This window comes from Lepisosteus platostomus, chromosome 11, assembly GCF_059453375.1.
Source record: "Lepisosteus platostomus isolate fLepPlt1 chromosome 11, fLepPlt1.hap1, whole genome shotgun sequence".
Lineage (NCBI taxonomy): Eukaryota > Metazoa > Chordata > Actinopteri > Semionotiformes > Lepisosteidae > Lepisosteus > Lepisosteus platostomus.
In genome coordinates, this window is record NC_142621.1 from 4142378 (window position 1) to 4154770 (window position 12393).

The 12393-nt window shown below is 40.7% G+C and overlaps 1 protein-coding gene and 1 long non-coding RNA gene across 2 annotated transcripts in view; both read right to left on the minus strand.

The window, feature by feature from the left end:
* st6galnac3 (ST6 (alpha-N-acetyl-neuraminyl-2,3-beta-galactosyl-1,3)-N-acetylgalactosaminide alpha-2,6-sialyltransferase 3) overlaps positions 1–12393 on the minus strand; it is a 99588-nt gene that overhangs the window by 63470 nt on the left and 23725 nt on the right. The gene's annotated exons all lie outside the window — the stretch shown is intronic.
* On the minus strand, positions 1665–4784 carry LOC148651804 (uncharacterized). The gene is made up of 2 exons (XR_015925173.1): positions 4136–4784; positions 1665–1892 (listed from the first exon to the last, which is right to left on the minus strand). It is a non-coding gene; the product is annotated as an uncharacterized LOC148651804 (long non-coding RNA).

Consider the following 12393-nt stretch of genomic DNA (forward strand, 5'->3'; position numbering starts at 1 on the left):
ATACGAGGCTTGCAGCTCGGCGCTGGTCGCTGCCGAGCTTCGGGAAGCTGCAGCTCCACATTTATTCAGTTTCCAGCCTCTCCAGAGGCCTGTTTGATTGCCTCTCCAAATTGCCTGGATGCTGACATGGGCAGATATGCTGTTGCCATGGTCCCTTTCACAATTCGCAGTTCGCAAACCAACGGAGCACAGCAGAAAACAGCGTTCAAACCCCCGCACAAAGTTTAGGAAACTTTAGGGAATTTAAAAATGCTTCTGTTTGTTTTTAAATTAAACAGGCTCCAAAGCCATTCTATTTCTGGCATCAGAGCTTGAAACATGCAGTTAGAGCCATTTGTCTATGAATTAGCGCTGAAAAAAATAATAATTTCATGAGGCCTCATTGTAAGCTATACTTGAATAATTTAATCAATAACTGCAGGAGAAACATGCCTGTCTTTGCTAATAACTAAAAGTTACTTTATATAATTATATCCCTTAAGATCGCTAGGAAACTGACTTTTAAATTACCTTGAAATTTCTTATATAAGAAGCAAAACATTACGACATTTCCAAAGTGTTAAGGTACAGTATGTTGTATTAGCACATTTATTTTCATTACTAAACATTAATTTGGTCTTTAAAAGACATCTCCCCCAGACCCCGCGATGCAAATCCAGTTTTTGCACCACAGAGTAGCACAAGAACGAATTATGAGAAACACTGCCTATGCAGTTCTGCAAAAACCAGAGAAGTCGGACAAATAAGGAATGGCACTAGCACCCTGCTGAGAAATCAGATTTCACAGCAGTGGAGCTGCTCTCCATCATGAAAATCAAGTCCCATTGTAAAATACCATTGCAATTATCTTGGCTTGTGCAATATCCTTTCTTGACATTGAGACGTTAAAATGTGTAGGGCTGAACCATCCTCATTGCAGTGCTCATGCACTCAGTGCACCCTTTTATAATCCTATGCATAACTAAACAAATGTACTATGACTTCCTCCAAAGGGCCAAAGACAGAAACCACTGGTCATGACAAGTTATGCAATTATATCCTTTGGGAAAGCAGTGACAGCACAGCGACTGCACAGCTTCTTAAAGTGCATGAGAAATGGCTTGCAGGCACACTGCGGGATTCTGAGAAACTCTGAAACCCCTCTGCCCTCAGAATCTCAAATGTCACTTTTAGCTGTTCTCATGGCAACAAAGAGAGAACAAGTGCCTCCCTTTGATTTCAATCTGGGCCCACAAATAATCTTCTAATGATGTGTCATATTTAGGTTAAATTGAGAGGCCCTGGGGAAAATCAAATGCATTTCCACCAGTTGAATGAAGAACACGCAACTCTGCTCATCTTCGCCTATATATCAGTCAGATCATTGGCAATGTCACCTAATGCAGAATTTCACAGATTATTAAACTTGGGAATAGCCCCATCCATAACTCGGTGTCACTAGGAAAGAGGAAGAAAGTGTTGTCATACCCTCTTTAGAAGGGGCAGCCGAAACGCACCTGCTGTAATAAGGAACTGGCTTTATTTACTGCTGAGCTCAAGCACGGGTTTTTCCCAATCCGCGCAGAAATATTTGTGCTTTTACATTGCTGTACGCTGTGAGCCCAACTTCATTCAATACAAACAGAACCTAGTTTTCAGAAAAATGAAATATCCTTCAGTGTTGTGGGGGAAAAAAAAACTTTATTTTTATATACAGTACAGTAAAAGGAAAGGATGAGTTTTCCACGAGGGCTGCAGGTTGTTCAGATTTCTGTTTCACCCTCTGGTCTTAAAAGCTTAAATGAACTGCCTTGGATAAGAAGCCAGCTATTTCTTCTTCCTTATGTCTTGTTGTCCTTCAAGAGTGTGACTTTGTCATATAGTTTTGCGTTGGGATGGACACCCACTGTGATCTGTAAGGCATAAAAGCACAAATCATAGACCAAATGTGTGCACCCACTGCAGCATGGGCAGGCTGGCAGGCCACAGGAGGTTGAATGGACACAGATCTAGTAACCCAGGAAACTTCAACCATTTATCATCACTTAAAAGCTACCAGTCATAAACCAGTCACTTCTACACAGTGCTACACCAAAAGAAGTTGCTTGAGTCAGTCTCTTGAAATCCTCAGACAATCAGTGTAATTCCGGCACACTGAATGACCTTCTTCTTATTACAATCTTCATGCTAAATTAAATCGCTTGTAGCTAATTTGTACAGCTTTGACTGCAGCTGAAATCCATTTGTCTATGAAAAGCCGTGGTGTGCACAAAATCCCCTCACTGGCAAACGAAGTAAGGTCTAGACTGTGTACTGTTCACAAAATTGCATTTCTCAATATAAGCCCTTTACATACTGTACAAGTGCACATCGGACAGCTTTGGAGCTCAAACGTTGCGACCAGCTTTTTCAAAAATCTGGTTGATGTCCAATGAGAAATTGAATGTCTTGTGCAATTTGTTTGGACTCCTAGCAGACATAATGAAAACGACTTGGGCAAAAAAGTAATTCTCTTCCATTTTGGAGTTTAGTGATACTTCCACCCACCAACCATGTATTATTAGATATTCATCCAGTCTTAGCAAGGGCTCTCAAAGTAGAAGGTGCGAGGTGTTGGCTCAAGCCCAAGCTAAAAACCCATGTGGATCCTTGAAGAACGTGCACACTCCACACAGAAGGTAATGTGATTCAAAACTGAACCCAGAACCCAAGAGCTGTGATACAACAATGCGAGCTGTAAAGCCATTTATGTGCGCTGTAAGTGCTACTTATATTAAAGCTCAAAGCAGACATTGTGATGTACGAGTGTTGCGTCTGTACTGTAGGCCTACTGGTGTGGCCCCTAAGAGCCTTAAGTGCAGGCACTTCAGTGTATTCCCTTTGTCAATGCTCTAATGCTCCAATTGTTTGCAGCATTTGGGGCACCGTTTCCACAGTTATTGATTTCTGTACAGCATTTCTGAACAGCGACGTTATATTGAGTTCCAAAGAAACTGAACCACTATACTTCAGGCCAGATCAATTCGGCGTGATTGCGTTATAAGAAATATAAGCAACATTAATGTCTGGAGACTGGTCAAGCCTGTCTTATAATGTACAAGAGAGCAGCCGACGGGCTCGGTATTAAATGTCAGCAGCTCTGTACAGACGTGTTAAGTCACATCATCACAGGATATAAATGCATTTGGAGCTTCACATAAACCATCAGAAGTTACAACTCATTCTTCGGTTTCTTTGAGTCTGACGAGAAGACAGTGTTAGTAAGAGTATAGGTCAGTGTGTGTTCACTGTACACTGACACTTCCGATAAAACTGTGGTGCCTTGACCTAACCTGTACATTAATCCTCTTAATGCATTTACTGTAGGCTCAAATATGTACCTCCAGCTCTCTATAATCCCGAAAAGTACCATTCTCTTGCTTCAAGAGTTCATGTCTGCTAGTCTTAAATTCTAGCGCAGTATAGACTGAAACATAGATGTGAGCCAACAAGATGCTGGGATAGCGATTTAGAGGGTCGTTTCTTGAGGAAGGTGGAAAAATGCCATCTCAATCTTTTTTTTTTACGTAAGCGTCAGAGAGCTTCACACATGACGGTAACGTTAATGAGCAATTCCAATTCAGGATCTTCATCTGAACAGAGGCCAAAAAAGGAACTTTGTTGACTCCATACATCGATCGCACACACAATTCTAAAAAAATATGTAAATACGCCACCTCCTTTCGGTTCAAACTGAAACGATCTATCCGAGTGGCTTTCATTGTCTGAATATTCACTGGGTTTGCGAAATCCAGAGGGACACAATGAGCTTTAATTAAACCAGGAAGCGTGTTTACGTAAGCAAACTACTGAGTGTTCTGCAGTTGCTAGAATTTGTGGTTAATTGTCACGCAGAGCTCGACAAAAGAACAGTAGTCTAGACCCTATCTGCAAATCCCTAGATTATATTTTGTGTGTCTGCATAGACGCACACCTCTCTCCTTCCTCCACCCTTAAAGTGTCTAAAGTAAAATACTTTTTACTCATCTAAAGTCTAGTATTCCGACAAAACCTGTTGATCTTATATTCTCATTTACGCAGTTTAGTTCCTTAAACGATTTTAGAAAACGTATTTGTAATATTTTTGGACAAATGCTAATTTCTCCCAGTATATTACCTCTGATTTACACATCACACCTTCGGCATACAATTTTTTTTCCATCGCCGGCAGAATCCTTCAGGTTTGTTAACGTCAGCAAAATCCCACAAAGGCGATATATTTGATTCTACAGCATAATAAAAAGGGAATTAAAACAATAAGCTTTAGCGGCCGGTGGAAATAGCTCATAAAAACGTAACAGTTTTCATAAATCTATAGAGCAACAGTAGATGGAAAATTACATTTGCATTGCAAAAAACATCGCTGGCAGTGAGACTCCCTAGCAGCCCATTTCCTGCGCCATGGTCCACCGCACAGCTGAAATCCAATTTGAATTAACCAGGGATTCAAGGAATATTTGCCAAATAGATCTTCCGCTCATCCTGGCCTAATTTCATATCCATATTTTCTCTCATGAAGAAGAAGAAGAAGAAGAAGAAGAAGCGATGCTTCGGCAGCTCATACAAACAAAAACTTATCATCTGTGATTAAGTGAATTACTTATTATTACTTTTGCCGTTATTATTCTGAACGCCTCCGGTGAAATTAGAAACGCGCTCCCGAGAAGGAACGCCCGTCGCCAATCTCGGTAAATTGGCTCAAGCCCGTGTGAAGTGCGGGTTTATGACTTCTCATGTTTCTTTTAGCTCCTGGTTGTCATTTTTTTTTTAAACGCGTTACATAAAGATAATTTCCAAAAACCGGTGTGAAGAGACCGAAAACGACAGCATCACAAGTAACCCCCACTGCACAAACTCCATCGTTTCTGATGGATTCAGAGCCTCTTTCACGCAGCGCAAATGAGTTCTTGCCCTTCAATTAATTCATCTCAGAACAGTAGGGAAAAGAAACAAAAAAGTATCTTTGTCTTTATGTGTTAGACTGAGCCATCTCAACGGATTTGACTAAGAAACTTGGTTTGCATTTGGTACTTTTCATTTTAAGCTTTGTGTTCAGTTGTCTTTTCATGCCTCCCCATCGAAAGTCACAAGGCTCTATTTATTAAAATCTTTTTTTAATAAAAGTTTTTTTTTTCCTCCATAACAATGAAACACCAGCGCTTTCATTATTTTGTAATGATGATTTAATGATCCGATGCTGTTATGAATGACCATTTTAAGGACATACAGGAAAATACGTGGTATTTCGGGCCACGACGAATTCAATTAAATTATGGAAGCAACATCTACAATGTGTGATTGGGTGAACTGTAACCGTGGAAACACTGGTGTACAACTTGAAGTTGCGGGCGACTGTCGCTAGCTGATAAGAAATACTGTGCGGGATTCCCATTCATGAAATCACACACTTTAAGGTTACTCTAATCTATGCTGATTTATGCTCCCTATACGATTTATTTTTAAACACCTCCTTTAAATTACTTAAGATAATGCCCTGAAAAAAAATGAAAGCTCCAAGATGACCTATCATCTTGAAAGTGATTAGCCTCATTAAATTTCATGATAATTTAAGCTATCATATTTTTGGCATTTACAGTAGCTTATTAATAACACATTGTGCCTAGGAACACAGCGTAGTAACAGCAAAACACTTAGATGTTTCTTCCTCCTTACTTATTTTTAATGCTTGTTAGGAGTTATTAGTATTCATTGCACAGAGCAACTGACATGTGTACCCATACAGTATGTACTGTTGGGCACTTCACTGGAACACTATAAGCGAAGGTGCTTGTTCAAAGGTACAACAGCCCTGCCCCACCTGGGATCTGAACTCAGAACGTTCCAGGTACCAGCCCAAGGTCTAACCATTCAACCACACAGCTTGCCTGTTCACTGGAGTTAATGACGAAAATATAATAAAATGCAGGTGAAATTCACCCTAATCTGGACTTCACCTGAAAAACAATACAATACAACACCCACTTTATTGACAGTGACATAAACAGTGAAAAGCCAGTAAATGAAGGCTGTTTTTTACCTGTTGCATTCCATGCATGTCAACGACAGTGAATGAGCAGGATGCTTTTTGTACACAGAGGGTTGTAGGAGTCTGGAACAAGCTATTCTGCTGTCCCGTTGAAACTGATTGCTTCTGTGACGAAACAGCTGGATTTGATCAATTAGTTACGTACTACAGTACCAAAAGAGACAACTATGCCAAACTGGCTGCTCTTGTCCGCTACCTCCTCATGTCCACATCCTTGCATTATGTTATGGATCTCAAAGCTTTTCAAATCATCATCCTGAGTTTCTTCCACACCCGAGGGGTTTTAAAGCTCCCAGTTTCCCTGGATGTGAATCTCAAACCGAAGGTGGTACACCAGCTTTTCACGTGTAAAATAAAATATAGAAATATTACAAATCACAGAATATACCATACGTCTTTCGCTGAAGTTCCACTGGGACTATTTTGTGCTTATAAAAGAGGGATGCCTATTTATTTTAATTCATTAAACCAGAAAAAAAAAACTGTCCTCCAGAAAAAAAAGCAACGCTTTTAGATAAATGCACGATTAACACACTCACCGTGTATCTGTAACACTTAAAAATGGAAGAGATATTAATGAGATCATATATTAGCACAGAGGAAGCCAAAGACCAAAATAGAATTCCTGTGGTTTGTTTTCAGACTGATTTATTATCTCTTGAAAATGTGTCTCTTACTGTTGAAATGTCATGATAAGGAAATCCAAGGTTACAGGTCTGATGTTTTAAACATAACACGCCACAAACCCTCTTTAATTAGTAAACTCTCAGACCTACTGTATACACTGCACAATAATGTGTGCATCAGGTTGTTTAAGAGAACACATTAATCAGAGTGTAGGAAAGCACTCCTCAGTGTGGTATGTTCTCAGAGTATAGATTCTAAAAGATCCTTTCCCTTATTTCAAACAAATATATTTCAAAAACGTATTCTGCGTGAACATGCAATTTTTTTTCATGTGAATTATTTATGTACTATTAATTAATTATATATATATACTCAAGCTTAATATGCCATGGCTTAGCCTCAGGTTTCTAATCAACGTCTTCTTTGTAGCAGTCTTTAAAATTCCATTGTGAGTCTGTTTGTAAGATTAAACAGAAACGGATTAAAGCGAATTTGGACAGAGTACTGCTGCCACCATGCTGAGTAGCCAGCAGGTGGGATGTGTGCACACAGGATAAAGCCAGCTGCCAATTTTTGACTTTATTCATTGGAATGGCCACCTACTGTCAGATTCAGGGGCGTTTCTTAGAAGCAACTGCGCTTGCTTGGAGTTTTAACTGTAATTCCCTGAGCAACAGAACAGCTCTTTTATAATTTCTTTGATGACAGTAGAATGTCATAGAATACCAAACATTTCTTTCCATGGACAACAAGAAAAGAAAAATAGTCTGTTTGGCTCATTTCATTTCTTTTAAACAAAAGTAGTGCGGGCGTTATGACAGAATGCCTCCTTAAGAAGATGGATTTTTGTCTGAACGGTTTATAGATGCCTTTACTGTGTCAAATGTCTGTTTCTAGAGCAGAAAAATAACTTCATAACATCTTACAATTTAAGACTGGAGGCCACACATTTAAGAACTCTGTAGATATATTTGTAAAACGTTTAGAATTATTCTATTTTAAATGCTATCCCCACAATTCATTGCACAACATAAGGATAAACTATTGCATACCACAATGCACTTAACGCTAATCTGATTAAAAATTATATTTTCTTTATGAAAAAACTAATTGACAATAACCAGCACATACAGAGGAAACCAGCACTTGACAAAACAATTTGAAAATATTCTGGCAGCAGATTTGCAGGTTTCGCCCTAAACAAACTGATTAAAGCTCTATGGGTTACACTAACCCACCTTAGCACACATTTTCTAGTTGTTGGTAATCCTTCGAATCGTCTTGATCAATAAAAAGAACATGCAAAACGGCTGAGCTCTGGCGTATTTTAAAATAAAGAAAATACACAGCGAAGCTTTTCCATGAGAAAACTAGATCGGCATGCCACAAAATTAACAATTGTCTATCAAAATAATAAAACGCAGTACCATGTACACTGTAATTACCAGGTATTTGATAACCCAAGGTTTCTGAGCCTCCCGTGAAGCCTACAGCAGTCGGAGACAGCAAGCCTCCCTAAACGCTTGCTCTTTCAGGTCGCTGGCCCACTAAAACAGCTGCACAAATCAACAGCCAGATGGTTAATAATCTCTGACTGCTCTGGTCGGGGTTTATCCCAACGGAGAACGCTGAAAGCACACTTTCCAGTGTGTAACGGCAGAGGCAGATCCTACTACTCAAAACACATTTGTGCTTTAAGACGATATTTCTATAAACCTTCCAAATTCCAGATAAGGAGATTTTTAAAAATAACACCTTCATGGTAGATTGTTTAGCTGATATTAGCTTTGCTGGGTACTGTATGACCATGCCTGGCACCAGCTCTGCCTAGGGCATTGGTACCCAGGTAGCCCAGGTAGGCAGTTCAGCACAAGGCCGTATCCTTTGCTCTGACTAATGAGGTGAAGCCTATGGAGCTCTTCCTGTGCGTGCCCCTGATCCGATGACTGCTCTCCTCTGCATGCTACCCACCAAGCCAAGGGGCATCTTAACCTGACAAGACCCTGCAGATAACCCCCATGGCCTGTTCATCAACCACATCCCCCTGCTCCCCTTATTTATTAATACCCAGTTCATTATCATTTTTATTGGATTGTACTTTTATTTCCATTTCCTTCTATTCTCTGCAGGTACCGGGCAGCTCGTCGGCAAGAGCAGCCATCCCACAGGGCTTGGCGAAGTTAATAGTCTGGTTTCTGCAGAAGGAATCACACGCCTGACTACACGCCCGGCTGGCCCGTGGGGGTGGGCATGGCAGGGGTCTGAACGAGTCCTCACACAGCGTCTTTCCTGCAGTGGTGCCCAATCCCAGTCCTGGTGACCCACACGCCTGCTGGTGGTTGCTCCAGCCGAGCCCTCAGTTACACAATCGAGCCTTTCGCTGACTTAATAAAGAAGGTCAATTTGAACTGTTTTCCTCAGGTCTTATACTTGGAGCTTCAACCGTTGTTTGTTTTGTAAGTGAAATAAAATCCCGAACATGTGGGTAGAAACAAAATACAAATATTCAATTGAAGCAACTTCTTAGGTCAAGTAAAGCTTGTAGATCAAGTGATCTAGTGAAGGAGGGAGGGAATGAAAACCAGCAGGTGTTGTGGGTCAACAGGACCAGGATTGTGATCCAGTGCTTCACTGATTCCCCTATATTAGTGTTCTCAAACACAAACTCCAGTCCCAGAAGGCCTAGTATCTCCTGGTTTTTGTTCCAGCCCAGAGTTCAGTTACATAATATTCCAATTATTTAATTAACTGCCCAGCTGTAATACAGGTAAACAGGCTCCACGGTGTTTTATAAGTACTTTCTTCTTTAACGAAGTGAATGGCACGAATAATCAATTGCAGAAGTCATCTGTGAATGTCTAACTAAGGAAATAATTAGGTTAATTGTTTAATTAACTTCTCCGTTTGGAACTCAAAAGCAGAAGACAGTAGTAGAGATGAGCAATGATGATCGTGGAAGGCCTGTATGCCTACAGGTTTTCATGCCAACTCAGGGTTTAACGACCTAAATTAGCTAATTACTGGCTTAATTGGTTTAATGGGACCAATTTAATAATTTCCCCCAGCTCATCAGGTGCTGCTGCTTTTCAGAGATCTAGAAAAACTGCAAACAGACTAAACTAGGGCAGGACTCCCCTGCTGGGCTCTTCAAGAAGTAGGTCAGAGGTCTTTACTGGAACTGTATAAATTATGTGCTGTGTACCTGTGCCTCAAGGTCTTATGAGTTGGGCTGAAAGAAATTATTGGTCACCGGCGTGGAGGTGACAACAAAAACTAGACCGCTCACAGCACTGAGACACAGCAGCTGGATCTCCAAATGTTAAATGACAGAGGCCCAGCTCCAGCCTTCTCTGGCCTCAATCCAGCACGCTTTTATAACTCGTCAAAGTGTTCCGTTGGTCCTCAAGTAGGTCATTAAGAGCAGAGGCTGCTCTAACCTCTGCACACAGTATGCCCCCTCCAGGACAGGAGCACTTAAAAGGTCCTAACTAATTAGACAGCAAGCCACACAGGAACTATTCAAGATGGATTACATGGTGAAAGCAAGCAGAATTGTCAAAGGAGCTAACATTTGCAGTTGCATGTAGGCAAATTAGCCTATCTCTCTGAACCTGTAAGGAGGCGTGTTAATTATTTGGGATGTAATCTGGGGAGGTTTAAAAAAAAGGTTAATGTAATTTAGAGAAGACTTCGCAAAGCAAAAGAGCATTCCCTGGACACGCCTGATAACGAGGTGCTTTATCACACAAGGCCCTCTGGTTAAAATATTTCAAATGAACAATTTAAATCAATACCTTGGGTATTTGGTGACTTAAGTGCAGCACAGAGCTTTAAACAGAATTTCTGAAAGAGCCCCCGTGAGAAGAATCCTGACATGTTTTTTAAAAGAAAAGCAAAAACAAAGTAAGAATTTGAGGCCTAACTGTTGGGCATATCAGCTCGGGCAGAACATAGCATTTTTTTCCCCAATTTCAAATTAATCAGAATCACTGTGAGGAGTCAGCCTGTTTTTACTTAAAACGAATGCCTTCTCCGAAATCCTCAGCTGTTGCTCTTAACGCATAGTTTTGGTAGGGGTAGGCGTGACTTTGATCTTTGACTGAAACATCACCAATCCCCTCCCTGCCTTGTTGAGGCTTATACTTCAAGTGCTGTCAAGATGCAACTCTGCAGAATTCTCCACAGGCTACACCCAGATGCGTTTTTTTCCCCCCCAATCTTGGTCTGCTATTAGCTCGGTAAATGAACACCGCATTTGTATTTTGTATTTGATTTTAGCTTTACTCACTACCAAAAAAAAATCAGGGGTAGGTCTGCTTCCATACTGAGGGAGGGAAAGGCAATGAAGAATTAGTCCCTAAACAGGGCCTTAGGTTCACTAAACTCTCTACGCTTCGGTGCTTGGAGTAACCAATGTTCTATGAAGAACTGAAGAACGTCTTTAATTGCATCTGAGAGAAGTGGTTTGGTTGGCATAACAGTACAGCCAGGAGTCATGTGTTATTCATGACCACACAAGACAGTACAGCACCTAAGCACAAATGAGCCGACTGTAATTGACTAAGCATGGTTGTGAAACCTCAAGTATAAATGGTTTTGGAGAGTATCTCCGTTGTACGACTTTGCTGACAATTTGTGAAACCCAAGCTGAGCGTGCTGAAACCATTCTGACCTTTATTGCCTCAAGGAGCTGTTTTGTGTTCTTCTCGGAAGTGAAATGGGCTAAGCGGGCAGAGGTCAGCAAAAAATCCATTTTGAAAACTGGTGGTTGAATGACCAGTCTCAGTTCTGAAAATGTGCTGCATAATGAACACAGCAGGTATAGAAGAATTCATGGGGACAAAGACAAATCTCCTCAGGGTACCGTTTATATAGTCTACGAGTTCAAACACATTATTTTTGCTCAATTTCCTCAAAGCATGGATAATATAAAGGGATGCACCAGTTTAATAGGAAAATGTATTTATGAGAATTGCTGCTATAGTGGGGAAAAGGCTGTTTTTGAAATGATCAAAACTACCAACTTAATTCAGCTGCTGCTGTATTAAATAATAAGCTCAAAGTGTTCTCTTCTACTGATAATGAACACACATTTCAATAACAGGCTGTGGGGGTTTTCATCCCCAATGCAAATTTCTGAACATCTTTGAAATACAAATGAAAATCCTATTGAATACTTAAAATACGACAAAACATTTCAAACGAAAAATGAAAAGGCAACAGGTAGATGAAATGAGTTCGTATTTCATATTCGGTTTCTTTCCTGACTGTACCTTCTACACAATTTCTTTGTCATTTTATTCAGATTGAGAGGCGAATCTGGATACGGTATCCTTTTCTTGTCAAGTAAAATTACAACTGCTTCTCTGTAACCTGTGACACTAATGACACCATGTGCATGAACCTTTTACACATCTTGACTCATCAGGTGTTTCCTGTCAGTTTTTTAACCTTAATTTTTAGCATCTTATTTACAAGCACATGTCACGACTATAGTCCCCCCTCCTTAAGGGTGCTCCAGCCCTTTCACTAAAGACTTCATTCTCTGCACCTGTTTCCCATTCCCTGCCCACCTTAAAAGCCAGGCGCTGACGCTCTTCCGGGCTCTGCATCTGATTTCCATATCGTGCGAGTCCGGGACCAGGAAGCGCCTGGTCCCGTTAAGGTTTTAACCTCGGTTCCCGTTCCTGTTCCCCGTCCGC